The 15942-nt window shown below is 40.7% G+C and overlaps 1 protein-coding gene and 1 non-coding gene across 4 annotated transcripts in view; one reads left to right on the forward strand and one right to left on the reverse strand.

The window, feature by feature from the left end:
* The window catches only part of NFIB (nuclear factor I B), a 542788-nt gene that overhangs the window by 167453 nt on the left and 359393 nt on the right, over positions 1-15942 (forward strand). The window lies entirely within an intron of this gene.
* On the reverse strand, positions 13387-13458 carry TRNAH-GUG (transfer RNA histidin (anticodon GUG)). The gene has a single exon. It is a non-coding gene; the product is annotated as a tRNA-His (tRNA).

The following is a 15942-nucleotide window of genomic DNA, read 5'->3' on the forward strand; positions in this document are numbered from 1 at the left end:
GTTCCCCCTCCCTTTACAATGACTTTTGCCCAAGCTCATTAGATGTTACAATACAAATATAGGGTTGGAGTCTGTTCATTGCTGCTAATGTAAATGTGAATTTCCTGGACTAACATCAAGTTAAAAAAGTCCCAGTGGCCACTGTGAAAGTTGTAAGATTTCTATTTTAGATACTCAATAAAGATTATGATATAGAAAAAAACATTGCCAAAAAGTTTTTAAAAATACATTGAACACAAAAAAACTGGTTTAAACAGCAGGTAATTTTCTCATGACACATCTGTCTAGGTATTTCTGACAACTTTTCAATAAATATGCATGCTTGGAAAAACTTGGCAAAACTTTCATAATTTTTTTTATACAAGCCACTCTCTGGCAGCAGTGTATCTCCTATCATCTCCTATTGGAATAAGGGCCCTATAGACAATTGATGATTGTCCAATCCTGTTGAAATCTGTACGTTAGCTTAATATTTACCTAGCGTGAATGGGGGATTCACAAAGTAGCAAGGGGATATCGCTTGGACAACTAGGTCAAGGAATATCTGAGAAGAGGGAAATGCAATGAATTGCCAGTTTCTAAGCTCTTTGGAAGGTTTTCATGTTTCTGCAAGTCATGAAAGTACTTTTCATATTAATCATGTAATATTTTATCCTCTACTGCTTCCAAACTTGAGCTTTTATAACTAAACAAACAAAATCTAAGAAAGGAAAGAAAAAAATAGTGCATATGGTTCTCCTAAGGAAGAACTGTCATATTGCCCATAGGCAAGAGAGGCACTGTTCCTGGAAAAAAGCAGCCGTGTTTTTCTAATCTCATACAGCCCCTTTAACTACACGTGCTGCATAGATACATGTGAGCTATTTCAGGCTGACTGTAGAGATCGACTTCTTTAAAGTTTCCTATATTTTTTATGTTAACAAACTCCCTTGTCCTGGGTTGATTTAAAACCTTTGCAATGAACTGTTCAGCATCATCAGCACTTTTTGCACTTGCTCTGCAAAATTGTAAAAGGCACAAGACAAGGCACTGCGGGTGTGACTATATCTCATGCTGTGTAGTGTCTGTTGTCTAAGATAGCAAGCAGCTATGTAATGGTGGATATGTCAGTGTCTTACTGTTATCCAGAGATGTAATGATCTACTCTGCCTCATAATCTCCTACTATACCCAATAATCTCCTAATCTACCCTATAATCTCCTACTCTACCCCATAATCCCCTACTCTACCCCATAATCTCCTACTCTGCCCCACAATATCCTACTCTGCCCCATAATCTCCTACTCTACCCAATAATCTTCTACTCTACCCCATAATCTCCTACTCTACCCAATAATCTTCTACTCTACCCAATAATCTTCTACTCTACCCCATAATCTCCTACTCTACCCAATAATCTTCTACTCTACCCCATAATCTCCTACTCTACCCAATAATCTTCTACTCTACCCCATAATCTCCCACTCTGCCAAATAGTCTCCTACTCTAACCCATAATCTCATTTTATTTACTAACCTATGGAGGTCTCCAATGTTCGCAATGAAAAATCGTCCCCATTGTTACAAACTATGTTTTTTCTGGATAGGTGTACATGTAAATTCTAAATCAGTTGTTAAGTGAAGGACACAAACTGCAATACCACACACAACCTGTAGAAAAGTGTGGCGCTGTTAAAGGAAGAAAGCTGCCATGTTTGTGTTTGTTTAATCCCATCAAAACAATTTAAGAACTGGCAAGAATCTAAAGCAGCTCAAATGAATTGAAGGGGGAAAAAATTGGCGGCATGAATTCAAACACACAATCCTTTTGTATTCATAATAAATAAACTTCTGACACAGGACACTCTCCTCTCCCCAACTAATAACTCATGGTCAATCTAAGCATTCATGGACAAGGGGGAATGAGAAGAGATTGTGGTTAGCTTAACAGCTTTCTAATGTGCATGGGCACTTTAAGACTGACCAACATGCAGTTTTTGACCCTCTACCTTACTTTCTCCATGTGTCAGCTGTCAATGATGAACCATATGAAAAATGTTGATGAAAATCTGTCATGAGATATATACAGGTGCATCTCACTAAATTAGAATATCATCAAAAAGTTAATTTATTTCAGTTCTTCAATATAAAAAGAGAAACTCATATATTATACACTGTGTGCAAAAATACTCAACATGTGTATGACACTTCAGGTTTCTCATTCACTTTGCTGGCATTGGGTTTTGCTAACAAATTTGCGCAAAAAAATGCCTCAAAAAATAAATGACGTATCAGTTGAATGACTGCTTTGTGTTATATTCAGTTGTTAAATATGGAACTTAAATTTATTGTTTAGATTTGATAGTCGTGTTCTAAACTGGTAATAAATATCACAATCTACAGGTGCATCTCACTAAATTAGAATATCATCAAAAAGTTAATTTATTTCAGTTCTTCAATACAAAAAGTGAAACTCATATATTATATAGAGTCATTACAAACAGAGTGATCTATTTCAAGTGATTATTTCTGTTAATGTTGATCAGTATGGCTTACAGCCAATGAAAACACAACAGTCATTATCTCAGTAAATTAGAATACTTTATAACAACAGCTTGAAAAAAAATGTAAAATCCGAAATGTTGGCCTACTGAAATGTATGTTCAGTAAATGCACTCACTTGGTCGGGGCTCCTTTTGCACCAATTACTGCATCAATGTGGCGTGGCATGGAGGCAATCAGCCTGTGGTACTGCTGAGGTGTTATGGAAGCCCAGGTTGCTTTGATAGCAGCTTCAGCTCGTCTGCATTGTTGGGTCTGGTGTCTCCCATCTTCCTCTTGACAATACCCCATAGATTCTCTAGAATCTAGAGAATCTATGGGATTAAGGTCAGGCGAGTTTGCTGGCTAATCAAGCACAGTGATACTGTTGTTTTTAAACCAGGTATTGGTACTTTTGGCAGTGTGGACAGGTGCCAAGTCCTGCTGGAGGACAGGACGATTGGTTGCAATTGAAGGAAACATGAATGCAGCCAAGTACAGAGATATCCTGCATGAAAACCTCTTCCAGAGTGCTCTGGAATTCAGACTTGGCCGAAGGTTCACCTTCCAACAAGACAATGACCCTAAGCACACAGCTAAAATAACAAAGAGGTGGCTTCAGAACAACTCTTTGACCATTCTCGACTGGCCCTGCCAGAGCCCTGACCTAACCCAATTGAGCAGCTCTGGAGAGACCTGAAAATGGCTGTCCACCAACATTCACCATCCAACCTGACGGAACTGGAGAGGATCTGCAAGGAAGAATGGCAGAGGATCCCCAAATCCAGGTGTGAAAAACTTGTTGCATCATTCCCAAGAAGACTCATGGTTGTACTAGTTCAAAAGGGTGCTTCTACTCAATACTGAGCAAAGGGTCTGAATACTTATGACCATGTGATATTTCAGTTTTTCTTTTTTAATAAATTTGCAAAAATGTCTTCATTTCTGTTTTTTTCAGTCAAGATGCGGTGCAGAGTGTACTTTAGTGAGAAAAAAATGAAATTTTTAGAATTTACAAAATGGATGCAATGAAACAAAAAGTGAAAAATGTAAAGGGGTCTGAATACTCTCCATACCCACTGCAACTGAAAATACATAGCAAGTCCTTTCCACAGCAGCTGCAGCTTTGAGGGGAACAACAAACTCCAGCTCACACACTGGACACTAGACTGGAGACTTCCTTGCCTCCAAACACACAGAAAGCAAAAAAATCTCAGTGGCCAGACATTTAACTTGCAGAACCATACCCTTGAGGTGGAGATATGATGAGTAGCCGTCCCACCCATCTCTTACAACTACTCACAAAAAAACCCTACCCTGTCATGGCCGATTAACACCTCAGCACATAACATGCTGGAGAGAAACTTCTGGGTTTCACATCACAGAAAATAGCAATCTTCGTGATACGTACAGTACTGACCAAAAGTTTGGACACACCTTCTCATTTAAAGATTTTTCTGTATTTTCATGACTTTTAAAATTGTACATTCACACTGAAGGCATCAAAACTATGAATTAACACATGTGGAATTATATACTTAACAAAAAAAATTTGAAACAACTGAAAATATGTCTTATATTCTAGGTTCTTCAAAGTAGCCACCTTTTGCTTTGCTGACTGCTTTGCACACTCTTGGCATTCTCTTGATGAGCTTCAAGAGGTAGTCACCAGAAATGGTTTTCACTTCACAGGTGTGCCCTGTCAGGTTTAATAAGTGGGATTTCTTGCCTTATAAATGGGGTTGGGTCCATCAGTTGTGTTGTGCAGAAGTCTGGTGGATACACAGCATATAGTCCTACTGAATAGACTGTTAGAATTTGTATTATGGCAAGAAAAAAGCAGCTAAGTAAAGAAAAACGAGTGGTCATCATTACTTTAAGAAATGAAGGTTAGTCAGTCTGAAAAATTGGGAAAACTTTGAAAGTGTCCGCAAGTGCAGTTGCAAAAACCATCAAAGCACTACAAAGAAACTGGCTCACATGAGGACCGCCCCAGGAAAGGAAGACCAAGAGTCACCTCTGCTTCTGAGGATAAGTTTATCCGAGTCACCAGCCTCAGAAACCGCAGGTTAACAGCAGCTCAGATTAGAACCAGGTCAATGCCACACAGAGTTCTAGCAGCAGACACATCTCTTCAACAACTGTTAAGTGGAGACTTTGTGCAGCAGGCCTTCATGGTAAAATAGCTGCTAGAAAACCAATGCTAAGGACAGGCAACAAACAGAAGAGACTTGTTTGGGCTAAAGAACACAAGCAATGGACATTAGACCAGTGGAAATCTATGCTTTGGTCGGTTGAGTCCAAATTTGAGATCTTTGGTTCCAACCACCGTGTCTTTGTGCGACGCAGAAAAGATGAACTGATGGACTCTACATGCCTGGTTCCCACCGTGAAGCATGGAGGAGGAGGTGTGATGGTGTGGGGGTGCTTTGCTGGTGACACTGTTGGGGATCTATTCAAAATTGAAGGCATACTGAACCAGCATGGCTACCACAGGATCTTGCATTGGCATGCTATTCCATCCGGTTTGCGTTTAGTTGGACCATCATTTAGTTTTCAACAGGACAATGATCCCAAACACACCTCCAGGCTGTGTAAGGGCTATTTGACCAAGAAGGAGAGTGATGGGGTGCTACGCCAGATGACCTGGCCTCCACAGTCACCAGACCTGAACCCAATCGAGATGGTTTGGGGTGAGCTGGACTGCAGAGTGAAGGCAAAAGGGTTAACAAGTGCTAAACATCTCTGGGAACTCCTTCAAGATTGTTGGAAGACCATTTCTGGTGACTACCTCTTGAAGCTCATCAAGAGAATGCCAAGAATGTGCAAAGCAGTCATCAAAGCAAAAGGTGGCTACTTTGAAGAACCTAGAATATAAGACATATTTTCAGTTGTTTTACACTTTTTTGTTAAGTATATAATTCCACATGTGTTAATTCATGGTTTTGATGCCTTCGGTGTAAATGTACAATTTTCATAGTCATGAAAATACAGAAAAATCTTTAAATGAGAAGGTGTGTCCAAACTTTTGGTCTGTACTGTATCTCCCTCACATGCATTGCCAATGACACTGTCACATATCCCCCCTCTGCCCAAAGCCTGGGGTTTTGAGACCTTCAAACACCAAACAGGGAATTCTGGAGAGGGCATCAGCGTTACCATGTAACTTCCCGAGTCTGTGTTCTACGTGGAAGCTAAAGTCCTGAAGGCCTAAGAGGCCATCTCAGAGGTGTATGGTCTGACTAGTTTAAACCTACAGGTAATACTTCAGTGTATCTAAGGCCCATTTTATGGCTAAACACTCTTTCTCCACAATGGCATAGTCTTTCTCTCAGACTATGCAACCAGGAGTGGTTGTTTACATAGGGCCAGCTTCAACTCTGGGAATGCCATCTCTGTCTCTGCAGTTCATTTGGCCATCGACAATTTGGTGCCTTAAGGAGATCCGTCAATGGAGCGGAAATTATGGAAAAATTTGGGATAAACCACCAGTAATATCCCACAATTCCAAGAAATTCCCTCACCTGCTTCTTGGAAAGTGATTATGGCCATTACTGTATTGCTTCGACCTTGTTTACTTGTGGCTTGATTTCGCCTCTCCCGACAATATAGCCCAAGTACTTGGCCTCTTCCTTCTTCATGGCACATTTTTTTTGATTTATGGTAAACCCTGCCTTTCTCATAGCATCCAGAATCGCTGGTACCTTTGGTAAATGACTACCCCAGTCTGGGCTGAAGATTACAATGTCATTGAGGTAGGTTGCGGCATACTTCTTAGTCAGAGCTAGGATCTGACCCATTAAAATAGTTTTTTAGTACATAAATAAAATCATGTAAAAAACAAGGGTGCCTCAAAAACTCAATGTCGTCCAGCGACAGCCTCGAAACCTAAAGATCTGGAGAAGATCTGTATAGAGGAGTGGGCCAAGATCCCTGCTGCAGTGTGTGCAGACTTGGTCAAGAACTATAGGAAATGTCTGACCTTTGTAACTGCAAACAAAGATTTCTATACCAAATATTAAGTTCTGTTTTTCTATTGTATCAAATACTTATTTCATGCAATAACATTGCAAATTAATTATGTAAAAATCGTACAATGTGATTTTCTGGTTTTTAGTTTCAGATTCTCTGCCTCAGAGTTGAAGTGTACCTATGATAAAAATGACAGACCTCTCCGTTCTTTGTAGGTGGGAAAACTTGCAAAATCAGCAGTGTATCAAATACTTATTTTCCCCACTGTTTACAGGTGTGCTCAAAAGTTTACATACCCCGGCAGAATTTTTCCTTTCTTGGCCTTGTTTCAGAGAATATGAATGATAACAAAAAAACTTTTTCTCCACTCATGGTTATCGGTTGGGTGAAGCCATTTATTGTAAAACTACTGGGTCTTCTCTTTTTAAATCTTAATGACAACCAAAAACATACAAATGACCCTGATCAAAAGTTCACATACCCTGGTGATTTTGACCTGATAACATGCACAGAATTTGACACAAATGGGTTTGAATGGCTACTAAAGGTAACATCCTCACCTGTGACCTGTTTGCTTGTAATTAATGTGTGTGTATAAAAGCTGAGTGAGTTTCTGGGATCCAGACAGACTCTTGCATCTTTCATCCAGCCACTGACGTTTTTGGATTGTGAGTCATGGGGAGAGCAAAAGAATTGTCAACAGATCTACGGGAAAAGGTAGTTGAACTGTATAACACAGCAAAGGGATACAAAAAAATATCCAAGGCATTGATAATGCCAGTCAGCAGCGTTCAAACTGTGATTAACAAATGGAAAATCAGGGGCTCTGTAAAAAACAAACCATGGTCAGGTAGACCAACAAGAATTCCGGCCACAACTGCTAGGAAAATTGTTCGAGATGCAAAGAAAAACCCACAAATAACATTAGCTGAAATTCAGGACTATCTAAAAACTAGTAGTGTGGCTGTTTCAAGATGCACAATAAGGAGGCATTTGAAGAAAAATTGGCTGCATGGTCGAGTCGCCAGAAGAAAGCCATTACTGTGCAAATGCCACAAAGTATCTCACCTACAATACGCCAAACAGTACAAGCCTCAAAACTTCTGGAACAAGGTAATTTGGAGTGATGAGACCAAAATTAAACTTTTTGGCCACAACCATAAACGTTACATTTGGAGAGAGGTCAACAATGATGAAAGGAACACCATTCCAACAGTAAAGCACGGAGGTGGATCGCTGATGTTTTGGGGATGTGTGAGCTACAAAGGCACAGGAAACTTGGTAAAAGTTGAACGAAAAATGAATGCAGCGCGTTATCAGCAAATACTGGAGGCAAATTTGCACTCATCAGCTCGGAAGCTGCACATGGGATGTACCTGGACGTTCCAACTTCACAATAGTCCAAAACACAAGGCCAAGTCGACCTGTCATTGGCTACAGCAGAACAAACTGAAGGTTCTGGAGTGGCCATCTCAATCTCCTGACTTCAATATCATTGAGCCACTCTCAGGAGATCTCAAGCGCGCAGTTCATGCTAGACACCCCAGGAATTTACAGGAACTGGAGGCTTTTCGCTAAGAAGAATGGGCAGCTTTACCATCTGAGAAAATAAAAAACCTCATCCACAACTACCACAAAAGACTTCAAGCTGTCATTGATGTTAGAGGGGGCAATACACGGTATTAAGAACTGGGGTATGTGAACTTTTGATCAGGGTCTTTCGGATGGTTTTGGATGTCATTAAGATTTAAAAAGAGAAAACACAGTAGTTTGACAATAAATGGCTTCACCCAACCAATAACCATGAGTGGAGAAAAAGATTTTTTGTTATCATTCATATTCTCTGAAACAAGGCCAAGAAAGGAAAAATTCTGCCGGGGTATGTAAACTGTATATATATTCAGGGGGATACAGTTTTATCCCCTCGTAGCTTAAAAAAAACCTGACAGTAGGACAAATAAAATTCTGTTAATTTCTGCGTAGTATTTGACTAAGTACTTTGCATCACTCTAAGGCCACGTTCACACGTTCAGTATTTGGTCAGTATTATACTGTACATCAGTATTTGTAAGCCAAAACCAGGTGAAAAAATACAGAAGTGGTTACGTGTTTCTATTCTACATTTTCTCTGATTGTTCCACTCCAGATTTTGTCTTACAAATACTGATGTAAAATACTGACCAGATACTGAACGGGTGAACGTGGCCTACAAGACTATCAAACTCAACTTGATTGTGCTCTTGAAGGGAACCTGTCATGCAAAATAATGCTATTAACCTGCTGGCTAATAGCGTTCTGATACCATGCAGCGCCGGCACTGAAAGTCCCGCTGCCGATAGGAAATGAACTTTATTCCCCCAGATATCGTTCACTGTTCAGTCACGGGGGTGGTGCCAGCGTGGATTCAGTCACTGCTCTGTGCATAGAGAGTGGCAGCTGTAACCCACTCTGACTGACAACAGCTCAACATTAGGTCCGGCTGTCAATCAGTGCAGGGGGCACGGAGTGGAGACTGAAACTGTGCCGGGGCCACCTCTATGATTGGAAGCTGAACGCTGACGGGGGGCTTATGACTGGAACTTGAACAATGCCAGATGGCAGCGGGGCTCTCAGTTCCTTTGCCACAGTGTCAGAATGCTATTAACTTGCAGATTAACCCCATTAACCCCATATCTGCAGGTTAATAGTGATATTTTACATGACAGGTTCCGTTTAAAGGCAAATATAAAACTATGTCTTGTACTTTCCTGGTGGTTTGCCGTGATCGCATGGTGGTTAGTACTCTGCGTTGTGGCCACAGCAACCTCAGCTTGAATATGAGTCATGGCAGGAGTGAAGTCTCCTAACATGGCAATTAAGTGAAGCTTTTGATTAAATATGTATTTTTGTTTTTTTGTTTGCAAGAAACTATCACCTCTGACATACACAGGATGATACAGTGTTTATAATGTACAGATGAAAAGATTTTTATTTTACGTTTATTGCCAGAGATTACCATTATCACAGTGACCCCCTACTCAGAACATATGTTTACATGCTCTATCAATAAACCAGCATGTCTTGCTTTAGATAAAAGTATAAAGTATACCAAAAATGATGTGATTGTGTGATGGAATCAGCTCATTTTGCAAAAGAAAAAGAAAAGACATAAAACATGCTGTGTTAGCTATTCTTTGTGTGAAAAGATATAATCTGTGTGAATAAAGTAAAAATAAAAAAAATTCAAGAAACATAAAAAGCTCAGAAAAGATAAATCAAATTAAAAAAAAAATCACATGACACATAAGTTAAATTCAGTTTTGCCAGGTTAGGAGACTTGAAGCATTGTTCACTTTCTGGACCCCACATTGTGTAAAATACCTAAAACAAATTCAGCAGGTATTCACCCTCCCTGGATTCATTGACAGCTTCCCACTGTTACTCCGGTCCTGGTGGTTTGGCTGGTCAAGTCAACAGCTTGCGTCACCTCTCTAGCTAGTGACTGAGCTCAGCATCTCTGTTGAGGTTGACGGTTCCATCTGCGCTCATTTCACAAGCCTCTGACCTCAGTGAGTGACTAGAGCGAGCGGTGCGCGCACTATTGACGTAACATCAACCCTGCCACCAAAACACCAGGACCAGAGCAGCAAGCCAGCACTCAACCCAAGGAGGATGAGTTCCTGTTATTTTACAAAGTTTGTTGACCACCTTCATAAAAGTGGATGACTCTTTTAACTCCTGCCATGGCTAAGATTTGAGGCAAGGTGGCTGCAGTCATAACGAATAGTACTAACTACTATACGATCACAGAACACCTTTACGCAACTCTGAGCCATTGCACAAATTGGATGAAAGGCAGCAGAGCACGGAGACTTTGCTGGCCTGCTGGACCACCTAATGTGTAAGGCGTCCCCAACTCGTTTGTGCATTAAATATATCTCTGAAAGAGGAGACTGGCAGAAGCTTTCTCTCCTGTCCTCATTAATAACACCTTAACACTCATCCAAACCAAGTGGTCATGGATATGGAGAACGCAGGAGAGATTGCTGTCTAAAGTACATGGCTACTTTAAAGGCCCCGTCACACTTAGCGACGCTACAGCGATCCCGACAACGATTCGACTTGTCAGGGATCGTTGCTGCGTCGCTATGTGATCACTGGTGAGCTGTCAAACAGGCAGGCTCACCAGCGATCAGGGGAGCAGCCACATCGTGGAAAGAATCTTTCCACGATGTCCTGCTCCTGGTTACCAGCCTGCTGAAGCAGGAGCAGGCTGGTAACCATGATAAACAGCGGGTTACTAGGGGCACACGCGCACCTAGTAACCGCTGTTTATCATGGTTACCACTCTGCTACGGTGAGCGGGAGGTTACCGCTCACAGTAGCAGAGTGGTAACCATGATAAACAGCGGGTTACTAAGTGCGCGTGTGCCCCTAGTAACCCGCTGTTTATCATGGTTACCAGCCTGATCGCTGGTCCCGCTGGTCACACACAGCGATGTGTGCTGACAGCGGGAGGGCAAAGACCAAAAAATGGTCCAGGACATTCTGCAGCGATCAGCGACCTCACAGCAGGGGCCTGATCGCTGCAAAGTGTCACACATAGCGACATCACTGGTGAGGTAGCTGTTGTGTCACCAAAACCGTGACTCAGCAGCGATCTCGCTAGCGATCTCGTTATGTGAGACGGGGGCTTAAGATTGGCCAACATGCGATTGTTCTTGACCCTCTAAAGCCCCCGTCTCACATAGCGAGATCGCTAGCGAGATCGCTGCTGAGTCACGGTTTTGGTGACACAACAGTGACCTCACCAGCGATGTCGCTATGTGTGACACTTTGCAGCGATCAGGCCCCTGCTGTGAGGTTGCTGATTGCTGCAGAATGTCCTGGACCATTTTTGGTCTTTGCCCTCCCGCTGGTCAGCACACATCGCTGTGTGTGACCAGCGGGACCAGCGATCAGGCTGGTAACCATGATAAACAGCGGGTTACTAGGGGCACACGCGCACTTAGTAACCCGCTGTTTATCATGGTTACCACTCTGCTACTGTGAGCGGTAACCTCCCGCTCACCGTAGCAGAGTGGTAACCATGATAAACATGATTACTAGGGTGCGCGTGTGCCCCTAGTAACCCGCTGTTTATCATGGTTACCAGCCTGCTCCTGCTTCAGCAGGCTGGTAACCAGGAGCAGGACATCGTGGAAAGATTCCTTCCACGATGTCGCTGCTCCTCTAATCGTTGGTGAGCCTGCCTGTTTGACAGCTCACCAGCGATCACATAGTGACGCAGCAACGATCCCTGACAGGTTGTATCGTTGTCGGGATCGCTGTAGCGTCGCTAAGTGTGACGGGGCCTTAACTTGAGGAGTCCCTCATTTGGATAGATTGTGTCTGCCTTTCACTAGTTTCCAATTACATACTGTATACTCAATTGTAATATTACAGAATATGTAACACACAGTTTATACATCAGTATTACTTTTAGATATGCACCATTGTTTCCTCCACTCCTCTGTATGCTATGAAAATAGCATCGCTGACAAGTAGAACAAATGATGATCGATTCCATTTCCTATCATTGGTCATTACTTTGCGTTGCGGTTGCAGCGGCTGCTGGAATCATGCTCCTCCTCAGTACAAGAACATTTTGGCCGCTTTACCCTAGATCTAGTGACTTAATGGCCTATTCTAGTGAGCGATCTAATGAATAAATGGTAATTGTGGAGGAAGCCACTTTCATCTTACAATAATTTTTTTTTTTTCTAATACTGAATTTAACGCCAAAGTTTTTCTCCCTCTAAGCTATGCTTAGTTTATTTTTTTTAAGAGTAGAATAAATAAAAAAATAGACTAAGAAAAGAATAAATACTTAATTCCACTAATAATCAATAATATTTGTACAGAACATTGTGGCACATACTACAATCCAATTTTACTAGGGACCTTGCTTTGCTGGATATGAGTGTATAAATCACCACAATTGAGCTCTTAAAGGAGCAATATAATAGACCTTATAACACTTTTCTAGTGACTTTCTGTGATGGCATAGTGGGTAGTAACATACGTTATGGCTACAGCAGCCTTGGTTCAACACCTAGTCATGGCAGGAGTGTAGTCTTCTAGCATGGCAATTGCAGAACATTGTGTTTGAGGGTTGTTTTTTTTCATATTTCCAAGAAAATAAGACCTTCCACATACACAAGAATACTTATTATGCAGTTTATAAAATTTACGGATGGAACAATGGAAAGAGTTGTTTTTTTTTACCTTTAGTGCCAGAGATCACCATTACACAGTGACCCCTAGAGGCAGAACATATGTTTACAACCCCTGACAATATAGCAGCATGTCAACCTGGCATAGGTTGCTGTAGATGCTAGCAAAAATATATATATGTATATATATATATATATACACACATATATATATATATATATATATACATATATATATATATACATATATATATATATATATGCACACACATATGTACATATATATAAAAGGTTTCATATTTTCCTATATATTTTTTAAAACATACAAAACATTTTTTACATGATAGACTTATTTATAAATATATTTATATATATATTTATATATATATATATATATATATATACACACACATATATATATGTGTGTGTGTGTGTGCTGTCCATTCTTCATATGAGTAAAGGATATTATTTTTATGACTATAGAAAACAAGTGATTGGTACAGAAAGTGCAGCAAGGCAATATCATGTTGTAAAGGAGCACATACAGCAGCAAAACAGTTAAATTCGATCACCTCTGCCTTTCTGTGTGTTACCGAATACAATTCATACAAAATGCACAAGGTTCTCTATTTGTAGAAATTGTTGGAGAAACACTGAATAAAAACACTTCCCCACTTGCCGTGTTAGGAGACTTTCACTCCTGCCGTGACTCGGATTCGAACCGAGGTTGCTGCGGCCACAACGCAGAGTACTAACCACTATACGATCACGGCGAACCACCAGGGAATGCTGGCAAGCTCTCAACACAAAAGCTGATAGAGCAGACGTCACAGCACAGAGGATTAGTACGCCACCTTGTGGATCGCCTGTAAAATTACATGTTCTGTCCTTCATCTTTTCATGTACTAAGATAACATGGAAGAATTGTTGCATTTTGCTGAACAATAAATATTACATAATTGCTTGGAAATATATAGGAAGCATATGTAACAATCCTGCTTTCACACCTCTAGACACTAAAGCGCGTAAATCAGTGCTGATTGGTTATTATTTGACAGTCTATTCTAAAAATGTAACAAAATGCTACTTGCTTACTAGAGCACATGGGTGGGCTATGCACAGGCATGAGGCTTCTAGGGCTTGAGAAGTTAACTTTAAGCAGTGACAATCGTGAGGATGGAAACATTCTTACTAGTAGTAATAGTAGGAGATGAAAAGCTGGGGGTGAATGTGTGTTCATAGCGCCTTCTGGGCATCCATGCAAAGGCTAAGTGATCGGAGAAATGTAAATGTGTATGTGCCAATGCTTTGGACATAGCCTATGTGCACACATTTAGCACTTGCAGCTGATTTTTTTGCTGCAAATCCCAAAGTGTTGGAAGGAAAAATGCTGCATAAAATAAGCACATTTTTGCAATGTTTTTTTCGGTGCATTTTTTATGCTTTTTTTACTTACTTTTTTCTTCCCATTTATTTGAATAGGTGAAATACACTGTAAAACGTAAGAATCTGCCAAGCGATAGATGTGAAAAAAACGCTTTGAAGATTCAGATCTACAAAGGAAAAATAAGCAGAATGTGCATGAGGTTTCAGAAATCTCATTCACCTTGCTGCTACAGTAAAATTCTATGGTTTTTTTAGGGCAAAAAGGGAATATATGAACAAATCCATATACTGTATACCAATTCGAACAAGATTTTGATAAAACACTATCAAAATTGCTGCTGTAGTCATTCACCTTCCTGTGCTGTTTTCATTATTACTTGCTATGTTATTAGATACAGCATTAAAGGGGTTTTCCAATGAACAAAGTTCATTTTAATCGACAGATCTAAGAATGATAATAAGTTCCACAATTAGATGTATTTAAATAAAATGTTCCTGTGCTGAGATAATCTTATAAATGTGCCCCTGCTGTGTACTGTGCAATGGCTGTGTCTGACCGTACAGGAACATGGTCTGATCATACCACAGCTCCTGGGCAGAGGGGGGAAGAAAAAGACAATACAGACATTACAGCAGGGAATCACAGCTGATTCTTTCTTTGAGGGAAGACATTGCTTAAAAACAAGCAAGGAAATTTTTTAACTCATAAAAATAATCAGCTGTAATGTCTGTATACTCTCTTTTCCTTCCTCCCCTGCCCAGGAGATGTGGTATGATCAGATCATGTTCCTGTATGATCAGACACAGCCATTACACAGTACACAGCAGGGCCACATTTATAAGATTATCTCAGCACAGGAACATTTTTTTAATACATTTAATTATGGAACTTAATTTGTGCAGTAAAAGGGAGGGAATATTTCAATGTGAATGTCTCTTGCATTGCCTTTTGGGAGAATTAATAGCTTGCTGCATGCCAGTTCCAACACTTTTAGACCTTGTGTTTTTTAAAAGCGGTAACAAACATGTAAAGAGGGAGGTGTAAAGACAATCCTGCTTCCTCTTATCCCTATTTTAATATTCTAGAAAAAAAGGATAAATGATCAAGAAAGCAATAGCCTTAGGCTAAGTGCCCACGATGCAGAAATGCTCCGGATTGTACATGCGTTTTCCTGCCAGGGACATGCGGATGTGAAGCGTTCTTCACATGCATTTCCGCATGCGGGTTGTCAAGCGCTTTCCAAGCGATTTTAGCATCACTTGGAAAGTGCTTGACAACTTGGTCACACTATATAAATCCATGCAACCAGCATGGATTTATATAGTGTGACCAAGTTAATAGTTGAAAAAAAGATTAAAAATGGTAAAAAAAAACACAAAAAAAACATTATACTTACCTTCCGATGGCCCGCGGTCTTTTCTCCGCTGCGTCCAGTCTCTTGTACGGTTCGTGGTGGTGTGAAAGGACCTTCCATGACGTCGGCGGTCGCGTGACCTGTCACATGACTAAATGACATCATGGAAGGTCCTTTCACACCACCGCGAGCCGCCGAAGACACCGGAAGCAGTGAAGAAAAGACCGGGGGCCATCAGAAGGTAAGTATAATGTTTTTTTTTATTTTAATTCTATTTTTTAACAGGTACTATGGAATCCGAGTCTGGAGGAGAGTCTCCTCTTCTCCAAACCCGGGTACCATCCGCACATAGAATCGCTTAATATCCGCATGTGCACATGTAGTCATGCGGATATTAAGCGATTCAATGCAAGTCAATGGTGGCGAAAACTCCGCGATTACGCAAAATAATTGGTAGTGCTGCGGATTTTTCTGTAATGATAATCCACAGCGGAAATTTCCGCAGCATGTGCACAG

This window comes from Phyllobates terribilis, unplaced genomic scaffold (genome assembly GCF_046119375.1).
Source record: "Phyllobates terribilis strain yellow unplaced genomic scaffold, ASM4611937v1 Scaffold_1__5_contigs__length_1240528914, whole genome shotgun sequence".
Classification (NCBI taxonomy): domain Eukaryota; kingdom Metazoa; phylum Chordata; class Amphibia; order Anura; family Dendrobatidae; genus Phyllobates; species Phyllobates terribilis.